Here is a 26,744-nt window from a genome sequence, read left to right on the forward strand (position 1 = left end):
ACCTGATGCACGTGGTTTTTGTAAACAAAAGCAATTCGTGTTTGGGTCACCCAGCATTAGTTTGCATTGTTAGTTATTATTTTCGTTAAATCTTTTGTGGCTGTGTTTCTTGGGAAATTTTTTCCAAGAAAATTTGCTATAATTTTCTTAGTTTTTGTGACTTTTGGTACTGTATTCAGATATAAAATGGGTCCTGAGAAAGTTTTTTGAAAAGAATCATCATGATAAGGAACTGGTTAACCGTGTTATTAGAATTGTTGATGATAACTTAGTGTAAACCCTTTTAGAAAACAGGTTAGGAAACAACAACAGCAGACTACATTAGACAGATTTTTTTTTTTTTAGAGAAAGTCAGCCAAGTCCTAGTAAAAAAAAGGCAAAGAAGGGAAAAAGCTCCTGAAAAGCAACGACCAGTTGATTTTGTGGAAGGGGATTCCCCTACCAAACAGTGACTCTTCCTCCTTACCTCCTCTCCACATCCGTGTCCACAGATCCAGATCCTCATCAGTCTTAAGGTACGGGACGTGCTGGAGTTGTTAAAAACTTTTTTAATGTCCTCTTTCTTACTTAAATTGTATTATTTAACTCTGAACTTATTTACTTTGAGATTTCTGTGTATTGCTTTGTATAAAAAGGCAAAGTTAGGATAAAAACTTGGTGGTTGAGGACGGGTTGATCCGTTTTCAGTTCTTATAGGAAAAATTGATTCGGAACTCGACTGCATTGCATCTCGAGGCTCCTTCTCGAACGGATTAGCGTTGAGGTCCGGGGTTCTACTGTAGTTACACAGGAAACCTCATGGAACCCGTGTCAGGCAGAAGGCAGTCAGAAGGAAAGCACGGCTATTTCCCACTCAAAGGAGGGATAAAGAAGTCCTAATCAAAACCAGACCCAAACCCAAATGCACTACTGTGGAGTCGGTTCCCACACATGGCACTCATAGGGAGTCTGAGACTCAGTCTTTACAGGAGCAGACAGCCTCAACTTTTTCCTGTGGAGCGGCTCACTCCATACCAAACTCCTTGCCATAGGCTAGTCCAGCGGTTCTCAACCTGTGGGGCGTGACCCCTTTGGGAGTTGAAGGACCTTGTCACGGGTCGCCCGATTCTTCATGGTGGCAAAATTCCAGTGATGAAGTAGCAATGAAAATAATTGTATTGTTGGGGGGGGGGGTCACCACAACATGAGGAACTGGATTAAAGGGTTGCGGCATGAGGAAGGTTGAGATTCTAGTCCAACTCATAGCAACCTTATAAGAGAGGGTAGAACTAACTGCCCCTGTGGGTTTCCCAGAGTGTAAACCTTTACGAGAATAGAAAAGCTCATCTAATGGATGTGAAATGTTGACTTTGGTGTTAGAAGTGCAGTGTTCGACCCATCTGCACCACGAGGGCTCCTTAGAAAAGGCCCTACGACCCCGGCAAAAGGAGAAAACTCACAAGACCCAGAACAACCACATAGACCTTTGTGTTCAGGTGCTCACAGGCTTCAGTCTCCTCACAATGGAAAGCCGTGTAGCTGTTTAAAAGACCAAGACCTCCCTTTACCTCATGATAAGCAGTTCTGATGGCGGAGTGGTTGTTTGTAGGGCTGCCAACCTAAAGGTTATCAATTTGAAACCACCAGCCACTTCATGGGAGAAAGTTGAGGCTTTCTATTCCCTTAAAGGATTTCAGTCTCAGAAATCCACTGGGGCAGTTCTACAGGGTCAGCTGAGTTGGAATTGATTTGTTAATGATGGTGAGAAAACCATGGTGGGTTCCTATCAGCTAGATTGGTAGTTCGAACCTATCAGCTGCTCCAATGATTAGAAAAAGATGAGCTTAGATGAGGCTTTCTGGTCTTGTAAAGATTTACAGTCTCGGAACTTAGAGGCAGTTCTACTCTGTCCTGTAGGGTCACCAAGATTTGTATCAACTCAGTGACAGTGAGTTTGGTTTTTGGTTTTATATTTTGGTGTGGAGTATTCTCAAATCCATAACTGAAAGGAAAAAAAAGCAAGCTTTAAACAGTGGCTATTATGTGCTAGTACTTGAGAAAAAAACGAGCAACAAAAATAGCGGGAAATGAATCATTCTATCTGTAGAAAGTGTCACTGGGTGGACATGAGGGGAGGTGGAGCTGTGACTTCCTCGGGGGTGACCGAGGCCTGGGGGCGATGGGGGAACAGTCTTCACTGTCCAGGGGTTTTGTGTGCCATAGATACTGTGTGTTTACAAGTGGCAGGTTTGTGGCAACCCTGGGGCAGGCATGTCTGTCGGTGCCATTTCCCCAGCCATGTGAGTGCTCACTTCGTGTACCTGACATTCTGGTCATTCATGTAACACCTCAGACTTGTCGATAATGCTGCTGAATGCTTCATAGACAGCAGCTGGGTGTCAGCATCATTTTCAGACGTGCTGGGAAACCCAGAACTGGGGGTGACTAGCTTGACTGGGGTGACCTGGGGTGATGGGGTTAGATACCATGGCAGCTGGCAGCCACAAACACCTGTACACCGTTTTCTTGGCTCCCAGCCTTGCCCCCTTGGGTGTGTGTTACTTTTCAACAATTAAAAAGGCTTTGGTTTTTAAATCTATAGTTCTTACAAATGTAAAGTGTTTCTTAGGTTAACTGGTGCATTAGTTGTCAATAGTAATTTTTTAAAAATCTGGATGTTCTGAAAATGAAATCTATGCAAAGATGTATTTCAAAGGTCCTGAGTCTTTTTGAATTTTGGTTTGTCCTTGTGGATCCACAGCTGGTGTGTTTCTTCCATGTGAACTTAGTTGACTCCTCATTTAGATGGCAAGCCCAAATGGTTCTTCCTAGAGGCTGAAGTGTAGGGTTCTTTACTGCTAGTGTCTGGATTATGCAGACAGTTTGCACTAACTGCTCATCTAAAGTCAAACAGTTCTACCCTACCCAGTGGCCTGGTAGTCTGCTTCTGTAGAGAGTGGAGCCGACAAAACCACACATGAGAGCGATTCTGTTCGGGTTGCCATTAAGAATTGGCTTGCACAAGAAAGTACAAGGGACCTGGTTTATAGAGTGATGTTGTGCTTCAAAGACTGGAATCTTGACTCCAGAGGAATTGTGTTGGCTTATAGCAGCCATTCTCAACCTGTGGGTCATGACCCCTTCACAGGGGTCTCCCGATTCATAACAGTAGCAAAATTACAGTCATGAAGTAGCAACAAAAATAATTTTTATGGTTGAGGGGTCACTACAACATGAGGAACTGTATTAAAGGGTCGTGGTACTAGGAAGGTTGAGAACCACTGGCTTATAGCATTTTGAAGTTCTTAAAACATACAGAAGTCAAACTCGCTGTCATCAAGTAGATTCTGACTTATAGTAGTAACCCTATAAGACAGTAGAATTGTCCCTCTGGGTTTCCAAGAGTACAAATCCTAACAGAAGTAGAAAGCCTCCATCTTTTCACCAGCAAAGCAGCTGGTGGTTTTGAACTGCTGACCAGTGTGCAACCCACTATACCACCACCTTGCCTCAAAGTTCTTTTACCTAAACCACAACCACACTCACTGCGATCGAGTAACTCCTGACTCATGGCAACCTGATAGGGCAAGGTAAACTGCCCCTCTGGCTTTCCCAGACTGCAGCTCTTTACAGGAGCAGGTTAGCCTCATTTTGCTCTTGCGGAGCAGATGGTGGTTTTGAACTGCTGACCTTACAGTTAGCAGCTTGAAGTTCTTTAAGGACTTGTTAATTCTAGTAGCATCAAAAAGGAAGTAGTTATGAGATCCACAGACACAAAAGTAGAGATTGTTGTAATTACGTGCCTTACATTACATTTTCCCCCAGCTCTTTGGGATCCAAAGTTTTATGCAATTGTATTTCCAGATACATGATCTAGAAACTTATAGATTTGAGAATTACTGGTTGCCTGTTCATAGATGTCAGCAACACTAGTGACTTGTATCTGTATAGCATATCTGTTTCCCAAGGGTTCTCCTGTCCATTTCTTCATTTGAGTGAAGCCTTCACCTCACTTCAACCTCAACAAGGCTCTTTTGGGGAAGGGTGGATTTGTTTGTGTTTAGGTAAAAAAAATAGCATATCATTTGTTTTATTCTTTAAAAACACAGGTGAGAGGATAGTAGAGCTTTTTTTAAATTTTGTCCTCTGTGCATAGACATAGTCTGTCATCTTTGCCATCTTCTCCCCAGGCTCCTCTGACCCTAGCTTGACCCATTTTATGGTCAATGGTACCACCCACAAGCTGGTTGCTCAGAACCAAAGCCCTGATGTCCTCCTCGCGTCTTTCTTCTTATCCTCCAGATGACCACATGACCCAGAGCCCATATCCTGAATCTTTCTACTTCCTCCATCTCTACAGTGATTACCTGGTCCAGGCATCATCACCGTGCTCCTGGGTGCCTGCCAGAGCTCCTTCCTGCTTGTTGGGTGCTGTGTTTTAAGTGATAGTACACAGGCTGAAGAGGGCAGGGTACAGTTTGCTGCTCACTCATGAACTGCACGTGCCTGTGTAACTTTCATCTAGGTTCGTGGTTCTCAACTGGAGTCGATTTTGCGCCCTATGGAATATTTGGAAGGTCTGGCAACATCTTTCATCATTAGAACCGTAGTGGCATTGTTGGTGGGTGGTGGGCAGGTGCTGGCGATGCTGGCAAGCACCCTGCGATGTACATGTTTGCTCCCCAAATAATCAGCCAGCCCAGACAATAAAGCTGGGGTTCAGAAACCCAGGTCTAAATCTCATATCCCTATTCCTAGGGCAAGCATTCTCAAAGTGGGCAATTCTACTCCCTCAGGGGTACTGGAACAATCTGGGGATAGGGGGCGGGATGTAGCAAAAGCAGTTACCACTGTATCCTGGATGATAGGCTATAGGACAAAAATGTTTAACTGCCATGGGTAAACTGAGTTTTTTTCCTTTTTCTGGAAAGTGGACAGTAGGCTTAATAAGTTTGAGAATGGATGATCTAGAGTTTCTAGGTCTAGATTAAGATACGAACTCCCAGTGCCTGGGAGTTCACCCACAAATTCCCTTCCAGTTACTGTTGCCTAGCCTCTCCCTCGTCCCCCTCCCCACAAAGAAAGAGCACAGTCCTGTCATTTAATAACCTGCTCTTGGATGTCTTACTAAAGGAATACACCCATCTGTGACGTTTTATGCTTGTTGTGAGGTTCATGCATGTTGTTTTGTTTGGTTGTAGATAATTTTTGTTGTTGACTAATATTCCATTATGTAAGCATAGCATACTTAATCCCTTTACTACTTGAGAGGCAATTGGCTGATGTCTAATTTGGGCTGTAATAATACAGTATATATTATGATTAGTCTCAAGTGTCTTGGTGTGTGTATGTGCATTTCTGTTGGGTGTAGGCTTAGGAGTGATCATAGAGTAGCATATGTTCAGGTTTTTTTATTTTTATTTTTTTTGCATATGTTCAGTTTTAATAAAAACTATCAAATACTTTTCAAAGTGGTTGTACCATTTGATATTCCCACCAGCAATGTATATTATAGGAGTTCCATTTGCGCCAGACCATCGCCAACCTTGGTGTTTTCTGGCTTTTCTGAGTGACTTACAAGTTGGGCTGCTAACCATAAGTTCCACAGTTTGAAACCAACCAGCCATTTTCCAGGAGAAAGATGAGGCTTTCTACTTCCATAAAGAGTTACAGCCTCTGAAGCTCAGAGGGGGCACTTCTGCCTTGCCCTTGGGGTCTCTGTGAGTCAGAATCCATTCAATGGCAGGGAGTTTGGAGTTTGAGGTGGGAGTGGGTAGGTTCTGCTTCCACTTTTCCCCAACCTTTGCCTTAGATGACACTCTCAAAAACTTGTATCTTAGCTTTTCAATTTTGAATTCACGAAATCATAGGAGGTTGCAAAGACGTGTTCAGGGAGGGCCCACGCGCCTTTTACTCAGTCTCTCTTGCCAGTACTTTGCATAAGTGGAAATTTCATATTCCTGGTAGATATGAACGCCAGGAAATTGTCATTAGTACAATCAACTGAGCTTAGATCTCACTAGTTACACATGCATGTGTGTGTGTGTGTGTGTGACCACATGTGTAGATTTCATACATAGGTCACCATCAGAAGTCACCACAAGCCCCTCCTTCATTGTATCCCTTTATAATCTTACCCATGCCTTCGTCCTATCCCTGATCCCTGGTAACAAGGAATCCATTCTCCCTGAAGAGACCGCTTCGAAATGTAAATTGGAATGTGTCGTTTTCTTCTTTAAAATGCTCCAGTGGTTTCCTTACTCACTAGAGTACCACTACCCTCATCTGTCTTCAGTGCTTAAAACATGACTGGTTAGCCATCATTCAGCTCTCAGCCTCATTGTCATATCCCAAAGGGGACCCACCCATCCCCATCACAGCTGCTTGTCTCCCTTTCTCTGTTGCACCCAACATTTCATGATATTTCTGTCCATCTATCCAGCCAGCCAGCCCTACCTTCATTTTTATTTTTTGGCTCTGCTTTCCTGGTAGGTAAGTTCTGTGTTGCCAAAGGGCTTTGTGGTCTTGTCCCCCCTGAACCCTGTTTGGTTGATGCGTGGTGGTGTTTCCAAATACTTGTTGAATGAAGAAATTGTTGATAGCTCCCCTTTGGCAGTCTCCTGAGCAATCTTCTGGGGGCCATGTGGTCTCAGTAGGCCTGCAAGCTTTGGGGTTGAGCCTGCAAAGTGGGTCGTCACAAGCTGTTGCTAACCAGGCTTAGAGTTTCTTTTACAAAGACACCCTAAAAGCTTAGCCTGCTCCTCCTCCTAACGCCCCCTCCCCGCCTTGTGCAATGCTAGGGTCTAGAACTGAAACCTGACCTTTTCTCTCAAGTCTAGAATCCGTCCATCTTCTTGGCCTTGGTTCCAGTTCAAGTTAGACTTTCCTCCAGGGCAGTTGGAAATAACGGATGGGGGAGAGGTGCTGTTATCTTGTCCCCAGCCCCTGGCATGCTTCCTGGTTGCATCTTGAATGAGGTTTCCCTCTTGCAGGCTAAGCACAGCTCGCAGGTCGGTTTTGGAGAGACATAGGGCTTAGGGTTCTTTTGACCACTCTGCCCTGCAGCCCTGCCTTCTGCTTGGTCTGCCCCTCCTCTGCCTCCGTCTGTCTTGCTTACCCTTTTAACATCTTGTGGTCACCTTGGAGTTTGAGCCACAGCAGAAAGGCCTCTCAGCAAAGCTGAGTTTTCTTCTCCTGATTGTTTCTTCCTCAAAAGATGGGCCTGGAATGCCAGGAGAAACACCTGGTGCTTTCCCACACTAGTCCCCCTTCTGGTGGCTTGCTTCTTTCTCGGATCGTAAAGACTGGGTCAGTCTGGTGCAGTACTGTGCTGGCCCTGCTTCCTTTCATCAGCCATCTCCATAGTGTTGTTCTCTTAGCTAGAGGACCACACTTCTTCATACCAATTTTGTGTTATTTTTTAAAAGCTGGGTGTTTTCAGATTTCAAAGAAAAAAATAAAACAAAACCCCCTCTCCTTAAACAAAATGCTCAACTGCCTTTGGTTTGATTCTGATTCCTAGCTTAAATGGGTTCCATGAAGCATGGATTCGATTCACTAGAAAATCTAAAGCGGTTCCAATGGTCTGGTCAGGGCCTGACCTCTGCCCCTTTCCTCGTCCTAGGACCCCAGAACCATCCTCGAGGCCCCCCTTGTGCTGGTTTTAGATCCAGCCGAGAAGGTGGTCTACTCCTCTGCCAGCCTGGGTGGGAGCCTTCACTGAGGGACCTAATTGGAATTGTGCACCTGTCTCCAAGGCCAGTGCTGTGGTGAGGACCATGGGACATTCTGGCAAGATCGTTAGGGTCTCTCTTTGAATCTAGAAATGGGGTCAGTCCCAGCCTGGGGCGGTGCGGGTGGGGTGGCAACAGGAAAACAGATACTAGGGAGGGAATGGACACATGACTGACAATCACCTTTTGCTTTCCTTCTGTGGGTGCTGAGCTTGAGGAAGGTAAAGTCACCATCGAATGACCTGCTGAAAAGCCCTCTGCCTTCGTGGTGCTGCGGCAATGCGCAGCCAAAGGTGTGTTTTGTGTTTTGAAGTCAAGAATTCTTGCCAAAAGTAGCTTGACATGTGGTTTGTATTGTAGTAGTTTCTGGATTGTTACGGAATGCTGTTTTATTTGAACCAATTTTAAGAGTATACTTAATTATAAAATAATTAGACTTTATAGTAAAGGAGTTCTTGGCGCAGTGGTTAAAACCGTTAGCTGCTAATGAGCCCTACTGATTGGTCTGGTGGACAAAGTTGTAACAAACTGTAGCCAGAAAGATGACCAACCTTGGAAACCCCCATAGGCTTGCTCTGAGTCTGAATCAACTTCATGGTAATGGATTTGGTATTTCAATAATAAGATTTTAGCAAAATCCAGGTACAGATCATGGAAATACTTGGGTTATTTCTCTGGAGGCTATTGGACATTAAAAAAAAAGATGTGCACTTTTGTGTAGAAATGGAATTCCAGATGTTTGGAAAGAAAAAAGTGATGAGTTTTGATATGCCTATAATTTGATATCTGACAAGACAGTTACCAGCTCTTTTCTATAGTGTATGCTTCGAGTTCCTGTCTGTCCTTGTTATTGGGAGCACTGTATCTTTAGTCCTGTGTTCCATTTAAAAAGGGACAGAGCTTGTAAGATGCATGACTGAGGCTTGGGCCTGCAGCTGGCTCTCTCAGATGTCTTGCAAGCTAGTCCTGCTGTGGAAACAGCCAGACTGGCAGGGTTGGAGCATGGCAGGTGGCAGCTGTGACTTAGACAAGCTCATCTCTTAGTTTGCTGACTGTCACAGTGGGGAAGATACTTGGAGCCAGTTCTGGGTTGTTGGTGTGGGTATTCGATGAAATGATTCACATGTGGGGCATGGGACCTAGTGCTCAGTAAGTGCTGGCCACCATAGCTTTGTTTTATGTCGTTGCCTCTAAGATGAGCTTGTTGGAACATCATACTATTGCTTTATGCAATGCTGGAAAAAGTAACACCATTAATGACCCTCCAACATATGATTCATTTTAAGATTTCCAAGTTGAAGTGTGTATGTGGGGGAAAGGTATCTTAGAATTAGTGATCCAGCTCCATGAGGACTGCCTTGGCTCAAGATGAATGCCATCTGTCTGCAGTTTAAACACAACAGCGTTTGCCTATGTCCCTTCTCCTCATTTGTGTTTTGGCCCCAAACTTACATTGAGTTTGGTGTCCAGTGTTAGCAGATTGGCAACTTAATAATTACAAATTCGCTAGGTAGGTTTTGTTTGCTTTTTGAAATTGGTGTGTGTATGATTTCTAAAAACTCTTCCTGACTTGGATAAAGGTTTATGGAGCAAATTGGTTTTCTATTTAATGGTTCACACACCCTTTATGCCCTGACATTGATTACCGTTTCCACAGGGTACCATCACTTATCCCACCGATCTCACTTCCTCCCTGTGTTTCCAGTTCCCATTCCTCCTCCTAATCCTTCCTGCCTTCTGAACTGTGTTCTTGGACAAACGGCTGCCCTGTTGATCTGAAATAGTTGGTGAGTCTGAGGAGTGCATCCCTCCATGTTGTTCACCTTATGTGTATAAACCTGTTTATTGTTTGACTAGGAAACCAGGTGGTACTAGCGCTGCTAACTGCAAGGACAGCAGTTCAAATCCACCAGTTGCTCAGCAGGCAAAAGATAAGGCTTTCTGCTTCCTTTTCTTTTTTTCCCCTCTGCTCCTTTAAAGATTTACAGCCTTGGAAACCCGCAGGGATACTTCTCTGTCTTAGAGAGTTGCCATGAGTCAGCATTGACTCAAGGGCAGTGAGTTATTTGATTGCCTGAAAATTAAGCCATTGGGGAGGGGGGGTGGGTGTTTCCATTCCAGACCTGACGGGTGATGAAGGGCCTGAGTCTGGGCATTCTATGAGTCTGGATCCAACCAATAAGCCTGGACATGTTTTGTTTGTTTATTTTTAGTTTTGTTCCACATTTTCTTCCCCTCAATCGCAACTCTAAGGAAAACTCTCTCTAAGTTGATTCTGACTCATAGTGACCCTGTAGCGTGCGCGCGCGCGCACACACATACACACACACACTTTAATATGCATAATATAAGATCCAAGCTTGCCAAATTTGGGTATTTGCTTTCTTCAGTGATTTAAAAACACTTTTGAAATCAGTGGTTGGAAATCACTACTCTTGAGTGAATCTATCCGGGAACCAAAGGCAAGTTACAGTCATGCTTGTAACCCTGTGTGAGGCGTTGTGAGAAGCCTGCTTAGGAAAATACCTTGGCTTTGCGTTCCGTGTAGAAGGTAGTGCTGTTCTGTTTGAGAGCAGTGTGTGGGGTTTCTGTTGCCTTTCCCCAGGCTGGTTGGTTGGTTTCCCATTGAACTTCCAGCATGGACAGCATGCCATAGTGCTTGAGAGCTCAGCAGATGCTATTTAAGCTTGTGACGTAGTAGGTTACATGTTGGCAGTGCCAACCACAAGGTCAGCTGTTTAAAACCAACAGCCTTTCCTCCGGAGAAAAATGAAGGTTTCTACCTCTGTAAACAGTTTAGTGTCTTGGAAACCCACGGAGGCAGTTCTGCCCTGACCAGTAGGGCCACTTTGAGTGTACTGACGGCCTGAGTGTGTTTTTGGTTTGGCAGAGAAGAGCATTGCTCTGTAGCCGGAGCTGGATACGTACAGCTTTGAGGAGGGACAGGTCCCCAAAGGCCGGGTACTTTCAGAGTTGTGAATGGAGGAGTCAAGGCAGTGTGGTGTTCATATTGATTGGTGATGGCAATTTTGGGGGGTACTTGATCTGTTTCCTTGTTACCTTATGTTTGGCTTACCTCATCTGCGGAATGTGTCAGCAGGGGTCTACTTTTGTTGAAGACACCTGCGAAATGGGAACAACTGGGCCACTGGGTTCCCTTGTCAGAGGCCCCCCCTCCCCCGCTCCGGGCTTTCCTGGCTCACTTGGTGGTGAAGCCGTGTGGGTATTAGTGAGGGTGTTGGTGATTATCTTTGGCACAATCTGTAGCTTAGTTCATACTGGAAAAGCAGTGTTGTGTTTTTCATTTATTTTGTTTTTGGAAATCCAAGATGTTGAGTTGCTGTATTTTGCATAGGATACACCTTAGCTGTACGAAAATACACTTTCAGTTTAGCAAAAGAGTTTTACTTTTAGAAAATGGCATCAAAGTTGCAGTAAAAGGAGAAATCTTCCCCAAAAGGGAGCTTTGATTGGTGGAGTACCGTCTGCTCGCTGAGTTGTAGTGATGCGCCTGTTTGGAGCAGTCGGCAGCCAGACCAGTGCCTCTGACTGGGCTTTACATAAAGAAGGGATTGTGTGCATGGCACCCCAGGGGTCTGACTTCGAGTACCTGGCGTTTCTTAGACTAGAACAGCCTGGACTTGGTGGCACAGTGGTTAAATGGTTGGCTTCTAGCCCCAAAGTCAGTGGTGGTTCAAACCCACCACTGGATGGTGGAGCAGCTCCACAGGAGCAAAATGAGGCTTTCTGCTTCCATCAAGGTGACAGCCTTGGAGACCCTGTGCGGCTGTTCTCTCTCTTCTAGGCTTGCCATGAGTCAGAAGAGAGTGCACAGTGGTGGGTTAGTCAGGGGGAAGAGAAAGAAAGAACCCCCCCCCCCAAAAAAAACCAAACCATAAACCCTTATTTTGAAATACATACATCAATCTAAAAGTGGCTTTGGTTGTTGCGATTTTTAAGGAGACCCTATGTTTTGTGGCTAAAAGTTGGGCTGTTAACTGCAAGTCAGCAATTCAAAACCAGCACCCTCTCTGTGGGAGAAAGATAGGACTTTCTACTCCTGGAGAGTTACAGTCTCAGAAACCCTCAGGGGCAGTTCTACCTTGTCTTACAGAGTTGCTATGAGTCAGCATCAACTCCATGACAGTGATTTTGGTTTTTTGGCTTGTGTGTTGTGATGTAAAGAGAACCCACTCTTTCCTAGCCTGGCTGCTGTCACCACTACTGCTGGTTTCTCTGGTACAAGGAGGCATCAGCAAGTTTGTGGGGGAAATTGTATTCCAAGATCATGGAACCCCCCCCCTCCCCCCCCCACACACACACACTTCTGGAAGCCCTTTTGGATTCCTTCAGAGATTTTCTGTGCCCCTCATGGTCTTCCTGCCTCCTCACTTCTTTCTATCCCATTGGCTCCCAGCTTCAGTCTTCACAGAACCCTGGAAAGTGCTGTCCTTAGACTTGTAGGAAAAGGGAAGCATATGAAGAGAAAGCTGGGGGCTTCCCCAGATGGGCCTTCCTGTCCCGACAGCGAATGCTCGACCTCTCGAAAGACATCAGTGTCTTTTACTAGCCAGGTACTCTCCGAGCTTCCGTGCCCAAGGCCTTTATTAGTGTCTCACTCTGTAGGCTTCCTACCTGAGGTCCCTGATATCATAAGGTGATCTTTCTGGCCCCATCACCTTCTGCCCAGGAGTTAACTCATTGGCATAAGCTGTTTGGTTACGTGTAGTCTGGAGGGCTCAAAGAGGTTGGTCAGCTGGGGAAATCTCCAGGGTTTTAGAAGTTCTCTTCTCAGGAACCAAGAACAGAGACCAAACTCACTGGGGAAAAGCAATAGCCCTCCAGAGACCCTGCAGTTTTGGCAAATGCCTTAAAGGTACCCAAAAGCTCCGGCGAGGTGTCTGTCATCCTGTGTCCCTCCCGCCATCTTGGACAGGGAGTGGAAGGCGGGAGAGAACCTCAGTCATGTGCCTTCGTGCTAGCCTCTCCTGCTTGATAGAACCCATTTCTTATCGCTGGGAAGTGAACGCTCTGAACCTGGTTCTCTAATAAGAGAGAAAAAGTTGTTTAATAAACAGATACCACAGAAATGCATTTTACCCCCATGTGTTACTACTCTAGTGTAGCGTGTGTGCGTTTGAAAGGAAAATACCTTTATCTTTGTTAGATTTAAAGGGAATGGGGAAATGAGCATTTGAATTTTTAATGAGCCTTGATTCTTTAATGCTGTTGCTAGGTGTTGCTTCTGACTCATAGCAGCCCATATGCACCAGAAGGTAACACTGCCTGGTCCTGTGCCATCCGCACCATCCTTGCTACCTTTGTGGCTACTGTTGCAGCCATCGTGCCAGCTCATCTCATTGAGGGTCTTCTTGTGATGGCCTCCCTCCCTCCCCACGCCGGAAGACCGTCTCCAGGGGCTGGCTCCTCCTTGCCCAAAATACGTGGGAAGTCTTGTCCCGTTTTTGCTGTACTTCTAAGAGAGCTTTGCTGGTTCTTCTTACAGGCCACAGTCCATTTACACTTCATTGCCAGCACCATAATTCAAATGCATCAATTCTGTGTCAGTCTGCCTCGTTCACTGCCCAGCTTTTACATGCATAGGAGGGGATTGGAAGTACATGCTCGGGATAGGCTCCCCTTCGCCTTAAAAATGAGGTCTTGACTCTTTGTTTGGTTTCTTGACTGTGACACTATTAGCATTGTGGCATTACAGTTTGATGCTGATTGCCGGTCAGGTCATTGTTAAAGCCATTGCCGTTTGTCAGCATCGACTAGATAGCAGGGAGTTTGGTTTTGATCTCCTTTGTGAGTCTGATACTTCAGGCCAAGAGGAGGGTTGAAGAAGACAGTAGTCACCTCCTTGGAGTTGAACAACGTGCAGGGAACTGAGGCCTTCACTGAAAGAAACCCCAAGACCCTACTGCCATCGAGTGGATCCTGACACCAAGGGTGTCCCGGGCTGTCGTTGAGACGGGAGCAGATCGCCAGGTCTTTATCCTGAAGAGCAGCTGGTGGGTTTGGTTGGCAGCTGAGCTCTTTACCCACTGCTCCACCAGGGTGCTATAGACATGCGATCGCTGGTGTTGCGTGACATCAAGTTCCTTCTGACTGCGGGATCCCTGTGTGCAACTGGGCAAAACACTGCCCAGGCTGGCCTTGCCAGAACAGGTTGAAAAGGAGTACTTTGGGGCTGGAGAAGTCTAGCTGCTGCGGGGCTGGGTCTGAAGTGCATCTGGAAGATTACGAGGATGGAGACCTGGCATTCTGGGCCAGGCGGGAGGTCACAGCAAAGTCAAGCCAGAACCCAGCCTCTGTGGAAGTAAGAGCTGCTGAACAGGGAGAAGGAAGGGGGGTCAGGGGGCGGTTCAGTGGTGAGTGACAGCCTTCCTTGTGGAGGCCTGCCTGGTAGAGTAGCCCAGAAGCCACTGAGTGGAGTAGTGGAGTGACCCCAGTGTGAGGGCCTGGAGGCCAGGGGCCTGGGTCCAGTCCTGCTATGTCACCTCCTGGCCTCTGGTCAGCAGGGCTCAGTGAGGGTGATGAATGGCTGTACCAGGGAGAGCTGTCCGTGAGGGACATCGGCCCTCTTCACAAAGTGCTGAGTGTTTCTGCCCTGTGCATGTGCAGCTCTCTAGGGTCTGTTACAGAGAACCCTTTCAAGGGGCTACCTTTAGACAAAGTTTCGTTGCACTAACAGTGGTTGAGTAGCTGTGTCTGTGGAGGACCAGTTAAAAGAGGGAGTGAGGCCAGAGATGCTGATCCTTCACTCTGCCCTTGCATCTCACAAAGCTAAAGCCAGATTCCCGACCGGCCCCTGAAAAGCCAGGCCAACGGGAGGTGATAGGAAGCGTCTACAAAGCAAGTGACAGTGTAGACAGTACTAAATGACATTGGCCGGCCTGGCAGGCATTCAGGGGGGTAGTGTGCCCAGCCCGTGTCTTGGGTAGATTGTAGCATACCCACTGGGGCAACTCCAGCCTGGGTGAGTGAGTGTGGGTGGAGTGATTTAAAAAAAAAAAAAAACCAGTTGGACTTTGGTTTGGTTCTTTTTTTGTGAGTAAAGGAGTCCCCACAGGAGGGACTTGCCACACTGCATGTAGCCCCTCTTAGTCCTGTCCTTCTGTCCTAAAAGCTCTCAGTGGTGCAAACAATGATGTTCTCGGGTGATGGGTGGTAGGAGATTTGATTCCACCCAGAAGCACCTCAGAAGAAAGGCTTGGCTGTCTCTTCTGGAAAAAGCAGCCGCTGGGAACTCCCTGGAGCATGGCTGTACTCAGGTTCTGGGGTGAGCGGGGGTGGGGGGGTTCCCCTGAGTTGGAATGGACTCAAGGACACTGATGTAGTCTGTCCTGGGTCACTGACATCGGGGCTGTGCCGCCTTCTTGGCTCTCGGGGTCCTTGAAGGAGACTCTGCTATGGTTAGCTATCAAGAGTCTGCTGGGATGCCATTTTTTGGTGGCATCTCTTCTGTCCTTTGACCTTTCTATGGAAACTAGGTCAGGCTTGTGTAGCATCTCAAGTGAGCACTGTGGTTCACGTCCAACTGACCTGGGTTTCAACAAAGCTTGCTCAATGACTTGGATCAACGATAAGGACCTTTGTCAGTGATTGGAGCTTGCGCTGTTCTCTGGGTGCTTGTCGCTGCTTCTGTTTCCTGCCCACTTTAGGGAAGCGTGGAGTGGGGTGGGTCAGTGACCCAGTTGTGCTACATGCCAGAGGGCTTGAGAAACCACCAGTTCTTTCACCTCTGGGCCTCAGATTGGGCCTCCCTTGGGAGATTGTTGTAGGCATTAATGACGTGACTTAGTGCCCAGCCCTGTGGTGGGTTCTAGCTTGCTTCAAGCCAAGCCCCATGGAGAGTCTTGTACGTGGGCTAAAGTCAAACTGCCCATGAGGTTCCTTGTTATAAGGTGGCTTATGAAGGTGGCTTCTGTCTGAACGGAGTTCTTCTCCTACTTGTCTCCCCATTACTCTCCCTACTATGGGTCACAGGTGGTGCTGGCGGTGGCACGGTTGGTAGGTGCCTTCGAGCCCACTCCATTTCATAGTGACCACCGTGCACAACAGAAGGAAACCCCTCCAGTCCTGTGTCACCCTCACAGTGACTATGTTGGAGCCCCTTGTGGCAGCCATTCTGTCAGTCCATCACCTTGAGTGCTTTCCTCTCGTTTGCTGCCTTTTCACTTTCCCAGCTTGATGTCCTTCTCCAGGGACTGGTCCGTCCAAAATACCAGGGACGGCGGTCTCCGGGTGAGGAGGATTTTGACTGTACTTCCTCCAAGGCAGTGTGGGTTGTTGTGGCAGCACCCAGTCCTGACATTCTTGCTTGCCAGCACCCTAACTCAATTGCATCAGTTCTTCTGCCTACTGCTCACGTGCATATGAGGTTGGAAAGTAACATGACTTGTGTCAGGGACACCTCAGCCCTCAAAGTGACGTCTTTGCTCCTTTAACACTTTAAAGAAGTCTTGTTTAATTTCTTGACTGCTGCTTCCATGAACAGTGATTATGGATCCCAGTAAGATGAAACCCAGCTTCAGTGGTTACTCCGTGTATCCTGATGCTGCCTACCGGTCCCGTTGTGAGGCTTTGCCACCACGCTGAAGGTTGCGGTGCTTGATCTTCAGTACTTCAGGTTCTCTTCACTTTCGTCAGGCAAAGGTTGTGTCATCTGCTTATTACAATCACGATGCCACGTTCTTCTTCATGTGATCCAGCTTCTTGGGTTATTTGCTCAGCAGATAGATTAAATAAGTATGGCAAGAGGACACAACCCTGGCACACACCTTTCATGAATTTAAACCCTGCGCTAGTTGCTTGTTCTGCTCTCACTACTGTATCTTAGTCTGTGCTCAAGTTCTACATGAACCCAATCAAGCGTTAGGGAATTGCCTGCGCATAGGAAGGAGCTCCGTGTTAGACCAGTGGCCTTCCCAGAGAGTAGTGACACTAGCTCAAGAGACCTGTTGTCTGGAGACAAGAGCTCACTGGCTTTTTGAGTCACCTCATGAAAGGGAGAGAGACTGTTTGTTCTCCCTGAATTCCCACTTCCCACAAGGCCTGTGGTTCAAACTCCCTCAAGAGAAAGAGGAGGCTGTCTGCTCCCATAAAGACTTATGCTCGGGAACCACACAGGGTTGCTCTGAGTGGGGATTGACTGGCTTACAATGGGTTTGGTTTGGTTTGTGGTCCTATGAACCCAGGAGGTCCCCATGGTACCATCGGCTAATAAGCATTTGGCCGCTAACTTAAAGGTCAGAAGTCAGAATAGACTTTGACTTGGTATTAGGTTTGCAATCCTGAGCAAGGTTTGCAGAGGGCTATGAGTGGCACTGACAGCCCCAACTCCATTTCCAGAGTCCTCACATAGATTAAGCCTCCATTGAATTCCTTCTCGCCATTCACCAAGGGTATAGATAATCATGGCCTCAGGCAGAGTGCATTGGGAACTGAATTACCCCCACCCCTCGGCAGTCAGCCCAAGGAGGGCCAGTCTCTCAAAGGGATGTGCCTCCTTATGCCCTTGATGGAAGTCACCAGACTGGGGACAGTACTTGGGGGTCGCATAGTCATGAGTCATGCCCTATCAATCTTGGCCTAACTACATTGGTTAGGAGGCCTAGACCAATCTTGTAAACCCATCTATCTAATGTACATGTCCTGATTATGGTCCTGCTCCTTAGCTGTGATGTGCTAATCTGCCACCAACCATGAATTTGTGGTACTTCCCTGTAGTCTATGCCTTTTTTAACTAGCTTCCTGACTTGACTCCTCAGACGCCATTTTGACTTTCTGAGAATGGCCTCCCTCATCTGGAGGATATGTCTGTGTCTTTGTCTGTTTGAAGACTTAATACATTTTCCTTAAGTGGCATTTGAGACAAGGGTCCCTTTTGTACCTAAAATGCCCTGTTATCATTTGTTGCATCTGTATCTTAGAAAGTTACACTGTCATTGTGGTTTCACGAAAATGTTGAAAATATTGGTGACTTCCCAGAGTGCTTTCCGCTGGCCTTGGGCTGTGACCCAGTCTTCAGGCCAGCCCGTCTCCCAATCTGCAGCAGTCCACTGGACTTCGTGAGGCTTCTATGACCTTGAGGGAGAGCAATTAGTGGTTCTGATTCGTCAGCCTCTGAACTAATGAACCAACTGCGTGTGTGTGTGTGTGTGTGTGTGTTGAGTGTGAGGGGTGTAGAGCTTGATGGCACCCATCACTGCGTCTCAGAGACATTTTGACCAGCACCCCAAGCGACGCCGTCTCATCTTGAAGATGCAGAAGACACCCTGTGAAACAATGACACGCGCACAGGGCGGCCAACGACCTTCTTATAGCACAGGGTCATGGTGTGAATTTCTCAAAACTGAGAACTGGTCGCTGGCTGTTCTATTGTGTCTCTATGTGCCTTGCGCCATAGAGGGGACAGCAAGAGAGGAAGGGGTTATGTGGGGCCTACAAATGCTAGGGACTTGCCCCAGCCACACCCTGATTCCTGCGGAGAGCTGTCTACCACCCCCCACCCCCACACACACCTCCGGGGACGCTGATCCCTGGGTGGGGTGCTTCCCTCTCCCTTGGTATCGCTTCCAGACGCCGTGCTTTTCACTCTCAGCAGCATTCCAGGAGGAGAGCACTGCCAGCGAGCTAGAGAGAGACCTCTTGGGAAAGGACAAACCACGGCTCTAAGTGGTCTGCGATCCCAGGCATTTCCTGGGCTGAGTGTTTATCAAGGCTGTGCTGTGCTTCCAGCCTAAGCCTGGGAAGAATCTGGGAAAGCTTCCCGGCTGCTGGGTGGGGGGACGGGCTGAGGAGGGTTCCTTCTCAGCCCTCAGACATCTCATCTGCTGAAATCTCCCTGCAGGTACAGGTTGCACAGGGGAACCAGTCCTAGTGAATGAAGTAGGACACCACCACCCCTCCCCCAACTGTGTCACACCAATTCTGACTCCTAGCCAAACTCTAGGGTTGAGAACTGCCTCCTCCAGAGAACTTCCAAGGCTGGTGCTCTTTCTGTGAGCAGGCAGCCTCATCTTTCTCCCTCGGAGCAGCTGGTGGATTTGAACCACTGACTTTTGAGCTGTCCAGCAGTCAGCATTCAACTCACTATGCTGCAGGGGTTCCTTTTTGGTTAAGGCTGAAAAGACAGACGCTGGGAAGTGCCACCAGCATTGAGGGGTCGGTGGTGATGGGTGGGGGTTGTCACCCAGTTGGCTTCATTCAGCTCACATAAAGCCTATGAGGAGGCTGCCTGGGCCTGCACATGTGCAGTCCTTGAGCTCCCGGGTCTGCTAATGTCCATCACCGGGGACTCTGAGCACCTCTCCCAGCTCGCTGTCAGGTGCTGGTCTGTTGCCATCCATGGGGTTTTCAAAAGGACGTCTCCAGGCCGTTTTTCCTGATCTGGTAGCTCTTCTGAAACCTGTCCTCTGTGGTGGCGCCGCTGGTATTAGAAATAGCTTCGTGGCTCACAGCGGCAGGGCACACTTGACAGAGGCAAGTGGCATTCATATGCAAGAGATGCTTTTTTCCTCCCTCCTCCTGGTGTGGGAGGACTTGTACAGAAGCAGTAGGCTTGCTTCTGTATCTTGATGCCCTGTCTCATCACAGGCACCCTGGGCCACAGAGGACCTCCTCTGTTCTCTTAAAGGGGCGAGGCTGCATGAAAAGAACCTGTCTCTTTTATTTCAGTTTCTTCCCCTAAAAGGGTTCCTGGGTCACTCACTACGCCTTTAGTGAGGATGAAGAGGTGGGTGGTTTGTGCTGAATGGTGCCAGGCAGCTTCACTTCCCTCTAGGATGGCATGTTTATGTGCATTTTGCAGTTGTTTCCCTTGCCTCCACCCCACCCCACGCCAGATGCTGCTGTGCATGCGGGTCTCAGCAGAAGAGACTGGCATTGCATTGCTGGTGAAAGAATTTCATCTAAATGTAGTCTCTTCAGAGCTTTCATGGAATACTTCCATTGAGTCGCAGACTGCATGAGCTGCTGCAGAGTGAGGCTTCCAGAGCTGGCGTGTTTTCGGCTCTAGAAAGAAGATAGGAGCCTGAAGCCCAGGCTGCCACTGCTGGCTTTTGCAGGAGGGCCTGGCCTTGTGCTTGGAATTGGGAGTGGCTCCTGTGATGAACATGGCGTCATCTGGCAAAATGGGAGATGGCAGGAATGAGAAGGGTCTGGGTAAAAGGAGCCCTGATGGCATAGTGTGCCCCGCAGTTCGAAGCCACCAGACACTCCACGCGAGAAACAGACTGTCTGCTCCTGTAAAGATTTTGCAGGCTTGGACACCCACGGGGCAGTCCTGCTCTTCCCTGCACGGTTGCTATGAGTTGGCATTGGCTCCATGGCAGAGATTTTTTGAACTGCTTGTTTGTTCCTTGGGTCTGTGATGGTGACTACAATAAGGAGGCGCCGGGGGGACTGCGGTCTGACTGGTATCTGTAAATGTACCCGGAGACAGCTTTGTGCTGGTTTACCCAGTGCATTTACATGGTAGGGCCAGTGATACTGTTGGAGGACCTTCAGAGTCCAGAGAACACACTGAAAACCAAGTCTTGAGGGCTCTTAGGCAATTACTCTCCCTCTCCTTGCTGAGTGCCTGTTGCCATTGTGTTGATTCAATTGTGTGGCAGGTAACAAACGATGAATAATGTTGCAAAGATTAGGCATTTCTGAAGTCAGTGGTGCTCATTAGGACCTACACAATGTAGCAAGAGGCCATCCTGGGGCCAGAGCAAAGGGAGGCTGTGAGGTTTACAATCAGGAAGGTGCGCACAGCATTGTGTTGCTTTACAGGGTCAGCACTTAGAAACCACTGTCTGCTTCATAGGAGAAAGACGAGGCTTTCTACTCCTGTAAAGCTAGAGTGTTTGAAGCCCTCAGGGACAGTTCTCCTCTGCCCTGCCAGGTCACGGTAGTTGGCATGGAGTAGCCTGGGTGGCAGTGAGATGATGCGCTCTTCCATTTCAGCTCTCATTCGTGGTTGCTCAGATAAGGCTCGCTGTGATGACTGGTAGGGTGGCTCCAGTGTTTCCCTCTCACAGAGGACGAATGCCTGTGGATGCATGTCATTTCACCCAGGTGTTATTCTACACACGTGCCAGCATGGCTAAGGATCCCTTTCTGCAGCTCGAATTTGTGGGTGAACGCAGGTGTCCTCAACTATGGCCGGTGGGCTGCACGTGGCCCGCCACGGACATTTATCCAACCCGCCAGGTGTTTTTGCCCCGTTTGTTTTTTTACTTCAAAATAAGATAAGTGCAGTGTGCATAGGAATTTGTTCATAGTTTTTTGGGTTTTTTTTAAACTATTGCCTGGCCCTCTAAGGGGTCTGAGGGACCGTGAACTGGCCCTCTGTTTAAAAAGTTTGAGGAGCCCTGGGTTAAAGGTTTTGGTGCATTTAGGACTTTGACCAGGCTGCAGAGTGACACACTCTTCCCACACCTTGATTGGTACCACCTGGCACCATAGCTCATCCTTGCACCTGCACAGGGACAGTTCTTTTGGGAGAGATTTGCTTTTCTTTGAGAATTGTGCTGGTGGAGAATATCGAAAGTGCTATGGACTGCTGAAAGGACAAACAAATCTGTCTTGGAAGAAGGACAGCCAGAGTGCTCCTTTGAGGCAAGGATGGCGAGACTTTGTCTTACACACTTTGGACATGTTTTCAGGGAGACCAGTTCCCGGAGAAGGACGTCCTGCTTGGTGAGACTGGGGCAGTGACAAAGAGGCGGGCCCTCAACCACATGGATCGATCAGTAGCCGTGACAGTGGGATGAGGCCTAGGGACCCGACAGTGCTTCCTTTGTCGGGCAGGGTCGGAGCTGACTGGATGGCACCTAACGCGCAGCACCAGCGAGGGCGGACAGGTGTTCATGCAGCTTTCCAATTTCCCTGCAAGCTTCCTTTCATAGGAGGGGCCTATAGGCCTGCTGCCCTTTGCTAGTTATTGCTGGTTTTATTTTGAGATTTTTTTGAAGAGATGTTGACTGTGTTTATCTGATTTGAAACCCAAGTAACATGAAAACGTGAACTCACTTAGTACTCTTTTGCTTTTTTTTTTTTTCAGTACTCTTTTTGCTCTAGCTCCGTTGACCCTGCCCCCTCTGCTATCACAGGTAACTGTGGTGACTATCGTATAACTTTCTTATTTATCCTTCTAGTGGTTTTAAAATGAAATTACCAGCAAATACTGATGGACTTACCAGTATCCCTACCCTCTTCTTACTGAAAGGGTGGCATTCTATTGATGTTGCATTGTAACCTGGGTTTTCAGCTTCTGGTTTCCCTGGCAGCCTATCTCTCTTTAGTGTGTGATTGCCTGGATCAGTGTACATCCAAGCAGCCTTATTTTTGCCGGAACACTTGGGTGGTATCCAGACTTTTCCTCCTCAGTGATGCACCAAGTGACCCTGTGCGCGCGTCATTTCTATACGTGGGCCAGTCTTTCTATGGGCTGCATTCCCAGAAATCAGATGGCTGGGTTCAAAGGCAAACACACTTGACAATCTGGTGGATATTGGCAGATGCCCCGAAATGGATGTTGTGCCAGTGTGCATTGGTACCCCTCTAGAATGGTCACCAAACTGGAGCTCCCTGCTCCCCCTCCCCCAGCTGATTGGGGGAGAAGTAGCATTTCAATGGGTATTTAGTGTGCATCTCTCTGCAGGGAGGTTGAGTGTCTTCTTATGTATTCTAGAGTCTTGGTTGTAAGCTAAGTGCTTGGCTGTGAACCATAGTTCCTGGTTTGAACCCACTAGCCACTCCATGGGAGAAAGATGAGACGGTGTACCTCAGTAAAGATTTACAGCTTTGAAAACCCCGTGGGACAGTTCTACTCTGTCTACTGCCTCATGGGGTTTTCAAGTCACAATGGACTAGATGGAGCACATTGTTTAAATGCTCCACTCCTAATCAAAAGGTTGATGATCCAGTTTACTTAGCAGCTCTGCAGGAGAAAGACATGGAATTCTGCATGTGTAAAGATTATGCTGAGTTGGAATCAACTCTATGGCAGTGATTTTTAAACTTTAAAATTTTTTATCTATTGATACTTATGTTATCGGATGATGTATCTGACTCTCTAAAAACAAGCTCACCAATAGAGGACTTACTCATGCTGTCACACTATATTAATGTGGGACAAACTGTTGTTTATGACATTGATTCCTTTTATCCACAAACTTTAAGTTTTTTTGGTTTGTTCAGCTCTTCATGTAGTTTCCACCTTTCTTCAAATAATTTTCTTTAAGTTCGCTCCTGAGAATTTTTTGTTGGTGGTGCTGTTGGTTTTTTGTTGTTGTTGTTTTTAATAAATCATTTTATTGAGGCTAATATAACTCTTACCACTATCCATGCCTACATCAATTGAGTAAAGCACCCTTATACATTCGTTGCCCTCGTCATTCTCAAAATTTGCCTTCCACTTGGGTTCCTGGAATCAGCTCATTTTTCTTTTTTTCCCTCCCCCTCCCTTCCCTCTCCCCCCTCCCCCATGAACCCTTAATAGTTTATAAATTATTATTTTATCTTATCTTACACTGCCCGGTGTCTCCCCTCACCCACCTTCCCCTTGCCTATCCCCCAGAGAGGAGGTTACATGTAGATCCCCAAGAATAGTTCTCCCTTTCTACACTCCCTTCCCTCCCAGTGTCGCTACTCTTGGTGGTGCTGTTGTTTTAAACAGGTCCTTTATATCTGCCCGTCACATCTTTTAACTGAGGTCCTTTGTATGCACAAAAGCTGTTGATTTCAGTGTTTTAATTTTGTTCCCAGTTAGCTTACTCAGTTATTCTCATGCTTTATTACAGGTTTTCATTTGTTTTCCTGGTAGGTAACCATTATCATTTGAAAATAAAACACATGAGTAAGGGCCATATGTCTTATTTGTGCCCTTTCTTTCATCCCGTGAGTCAGCTTCAACTCTATGATAGTGAGCTTGGGTTTTTGGGGGGTTTTGTTTTTTCCCCTTGTTGAGTCCTTCCCAAATCCAAGTCAAATTTATTGGTGTCAAGGTGATTCCAACTCATAGCAACCTGTAGAATGAAGTAGAAATGTCTCTGAGGATGTCCAAGGCTATATGTCATTACGGAAGTGGACTGCCTCATCTTTCTCCTTCAGAGCAGCTGGTGGGTTTGAACCACTGTGCTTTGGGTCAGCAGCCTAGCTCTTAGCTGAGGGGTTCACCAGTGCTTGTTGTTAAGGCCTTAGTGTCCTCAGATAGACTGCGCAGCAATACTAGGAATGATCAGTGCTGTTTGTCTTTGTTTGCCCTTGTTTGATGACGATGTTTCTGGTGTGTTCCCAGGAAGCCTGCTCTTAGCTTCTGAGTTGAAGCCCGTGTGTTTTATCATGTATTGAGGCATTGTGTTGTATTCGTGTGCTTAGATCATTAACGGATGTTGGATATGATCAAATACTTTCTTGATATTATTGGTATGTCAGCATCCAGTCAGCTCTGCGGAAGCACTTTCGGGTGTTATACCACAGAGGAACATGAACAGGGCTGGGCCACACAGGTGTTCAGTGGTGAAGTAATGGCCTGGCTGCTGCAGGTGCCTGAGACAACCTAGCTGCTGGAGAGAACACCACTTCTAGGGATAGCAGGGCTACAGATCTAAGCTTGGTAGAGGGATCCAATGGGAGTGCTCTGTGCAGCTGGACTCTGTACATTTGAGGGTGCTGCTTCAGGGTTCAGGGGGATTTGTGACCTACCAGGTGCCCAGTCAGAGGGAGAGGTCCCATCTGGTGAATGTTCTGATGTCCAGAGGTGTGCCTTAGCAGGTGAGGGCATGAACCCTGGGGCCACGGTCAACCCTCTGCTTGTGACTACCTCTGAGGGGCATAGCAAGGCTGGTGACAGAAGTTGGCAGCCAGAGCCAGCCACCTGCCTCTAATGGAGCAGCGCTGACAGCATCGCCTCCCTTCTTGTCTTGGGGCGTCTGGTTATTGGTCCCCATTGGCAGACACTCACAGGGAAGACTGGAGAACAGTTTGAATTGTGGTGGCGGTAAAGAGTACGGAAAGCACCAGAAGAACAAACGGACAGTCTGGGAGGAAATGTAGCCAGAATGTACATTTACGCCTTTTAAGACTTCACAAATGGTCTCCTTCAATTAAAAACAAACAACAAAAAAAGGAAGCAAGGATGGCAGCATCTTGTCTTATGCAGGCCCAGGAAAAGTCCAGTCGGGCTGGGTAAAGTGTGTGTGTGTTGGGGGGGGGCGGGGAGGGGTCCTCGGTGAGGTGGCCCGACAGTGGGCTCAAGCGGAGCCACTGTGAGGCAGTGTGTGTCATGTTCTGTATTCAGGGTTTCCCTGAGTTGGAACCAACTTAATGGTGCCTCACAACAAGGGAGCTAGCCAGCGTGGGGTCTGGGAGATGTCATTTGTGGGTCCCTCGTGGAAACATCACAGCCTTGTGAAGCTGACGGCACCGAAGGACCCCTCAGGTCCGCCAGTGTGCAGGATGATTTTCAACATGTTAACCCACTTAACAGCATGCAGTGGGGAATCAGATTCATCAGACATTCCAGGCCACGTCACCCATGACTCTTACTAACCTTTTCCCACCATTGAAGCTGCCCATTTTATGTCAGGCTTGCCGCCGTGCCTCTGGTGACGAGACTGTAAAACTGGTTCTGGACAGAGCTGTGTAACTCCAGGGCGATGCTGCCAACTCCTCAGAGCTCTGATGAGGGAATGCTGTCAGTCCCTGCCGTAGTCTCTTGGTGGAACAATGGCTTACAAATAATGGCGGTCATATCAGACTGTCTCCTGGTTTTTGTTATGCTGATCAAATCGTGTGGGGGTGAGCTCTTGCATGCTACCAGGTGGATTAAAAACTGTGGAAACGTGGAATAAAAAGCTCAGAATCTTTCATGAACCTTCTAAAGCACGCGCCCCCCCCCCCCCCGCCATATAGAACTGTTCAGCCCTCTCTGGAAAACAAATGTTTGATTTAGGGAGACCATACTTCCCCCCTCTGATTTCTGATCCCCACCCGCTGCCCTGGCACAACTTATGATAGCAGAGCCCTGATGCCTCAGTGGGTCGGTTACTCGCTGAGCTGCTACACAGCAAGATCAGCAGTTCAAAAGAGGTAATTTTTTTCTGTCCCAGAGGGTCGCTCTGAGTTTGAACTGACTCGATAGCAGTGGGTTTATTTTAAAGTGTCCTGGTTGGTGTGTACGGCCATTTCACATAGAACTCCCCCACTTTGCTTTTTAGCCATGTTCCTTGAAGGCCGCCGCCATGGGCGTGAGCTATGCAGGGAGAGGCCGAGGGTTGGGTTGGAGTGGACAAAAGGTGGAGTCTGAGGACACGTGGTTGGACCTGCACCAGAATCTGCCCCAAATGTGCTTGCTTATGCACGGTGTGTCCTTATCCACCTAAACACCCCCCCCCCCCCAGAGATGCGGCTCTGCTCTCTTTAGCAAAGTGATGATTCGTCTCAGATGGGAGCTCTTGGTAGCCCGTTTCTGAGGATCAGGCCGGGATGAGCCCACCCTGCAGGTTCCCCACAGTCAGGTGTCCTTAGGTGGGTGGTGAGTGGCAGTTTTATGTTTTCAAATATTTTCAAGGGATTTCCTCAAGTTGGAAGCCACTTTAAAGAAGCCTGCAATGAAATGAGTCTTTAAGGAGAAATGACATTTGAAAGTTCTCATGTCGGCAAATTAGGTTCACAGCCTCCCTTTTCTTCTGCTCACACTTTTGGGATATTTACCACCTCTTTTCTGGGGCAAGTGTGCACAAATGCAAATCGGCTCGCTGTCGAGGTGAGCAGCCCAGTGTCTCCTGCCCTGCGTGTGGTTGCTGACACTGAGAAGGACCAGAGAGATGGCATCCAGGGTCACTGCATCCCTTTGGCTTTTCATGCCACTTTGCAAACAGGTTTCCGGAAGACTGGCACCAGCTTAGTTATTCCTGGCTCTTGGAATGGCCAATGTGCACAACTGCTAACCCAGAGTTGGGAGGTTCAGTCAGCCTCCTCAGCAGTCAGCCACTGTAACTTCTACAGCGAACAGCTCTACCCTGGCACCTA

At 47.6% G+C, this 26,744-nt stretch overlaps 1 protein-coding gene across 2 annotated transcripts in view; it reads left to right on the forward strand.

The window, feature by feature from the left end:
* Positions 1–26,744, forward strand: part of SMURF1 (SMAD specific E3 ubiquitin protein ligase 1) — a 78,149-nt gene that overhangs the window by 9,106 nt on the left and 42,299 nt on the right. The window lies entirely within an intron of this gene.

This window comes from Tenrec ecaudatus, chromosome 12, assembly GCF_050624435.1.
Source record: "Tenrec ecaudatus isolate mTenEca1 chromosome 12, mTenEca1.hap1, whole genome shotgun sequence".
NCBI classification, from domain to species: Eukaryota; Metazoa; Chordata; class Mammalia; order Afrosoricida; family Tenrecidae; genus Tenrec; species Tenrec ecaudatus.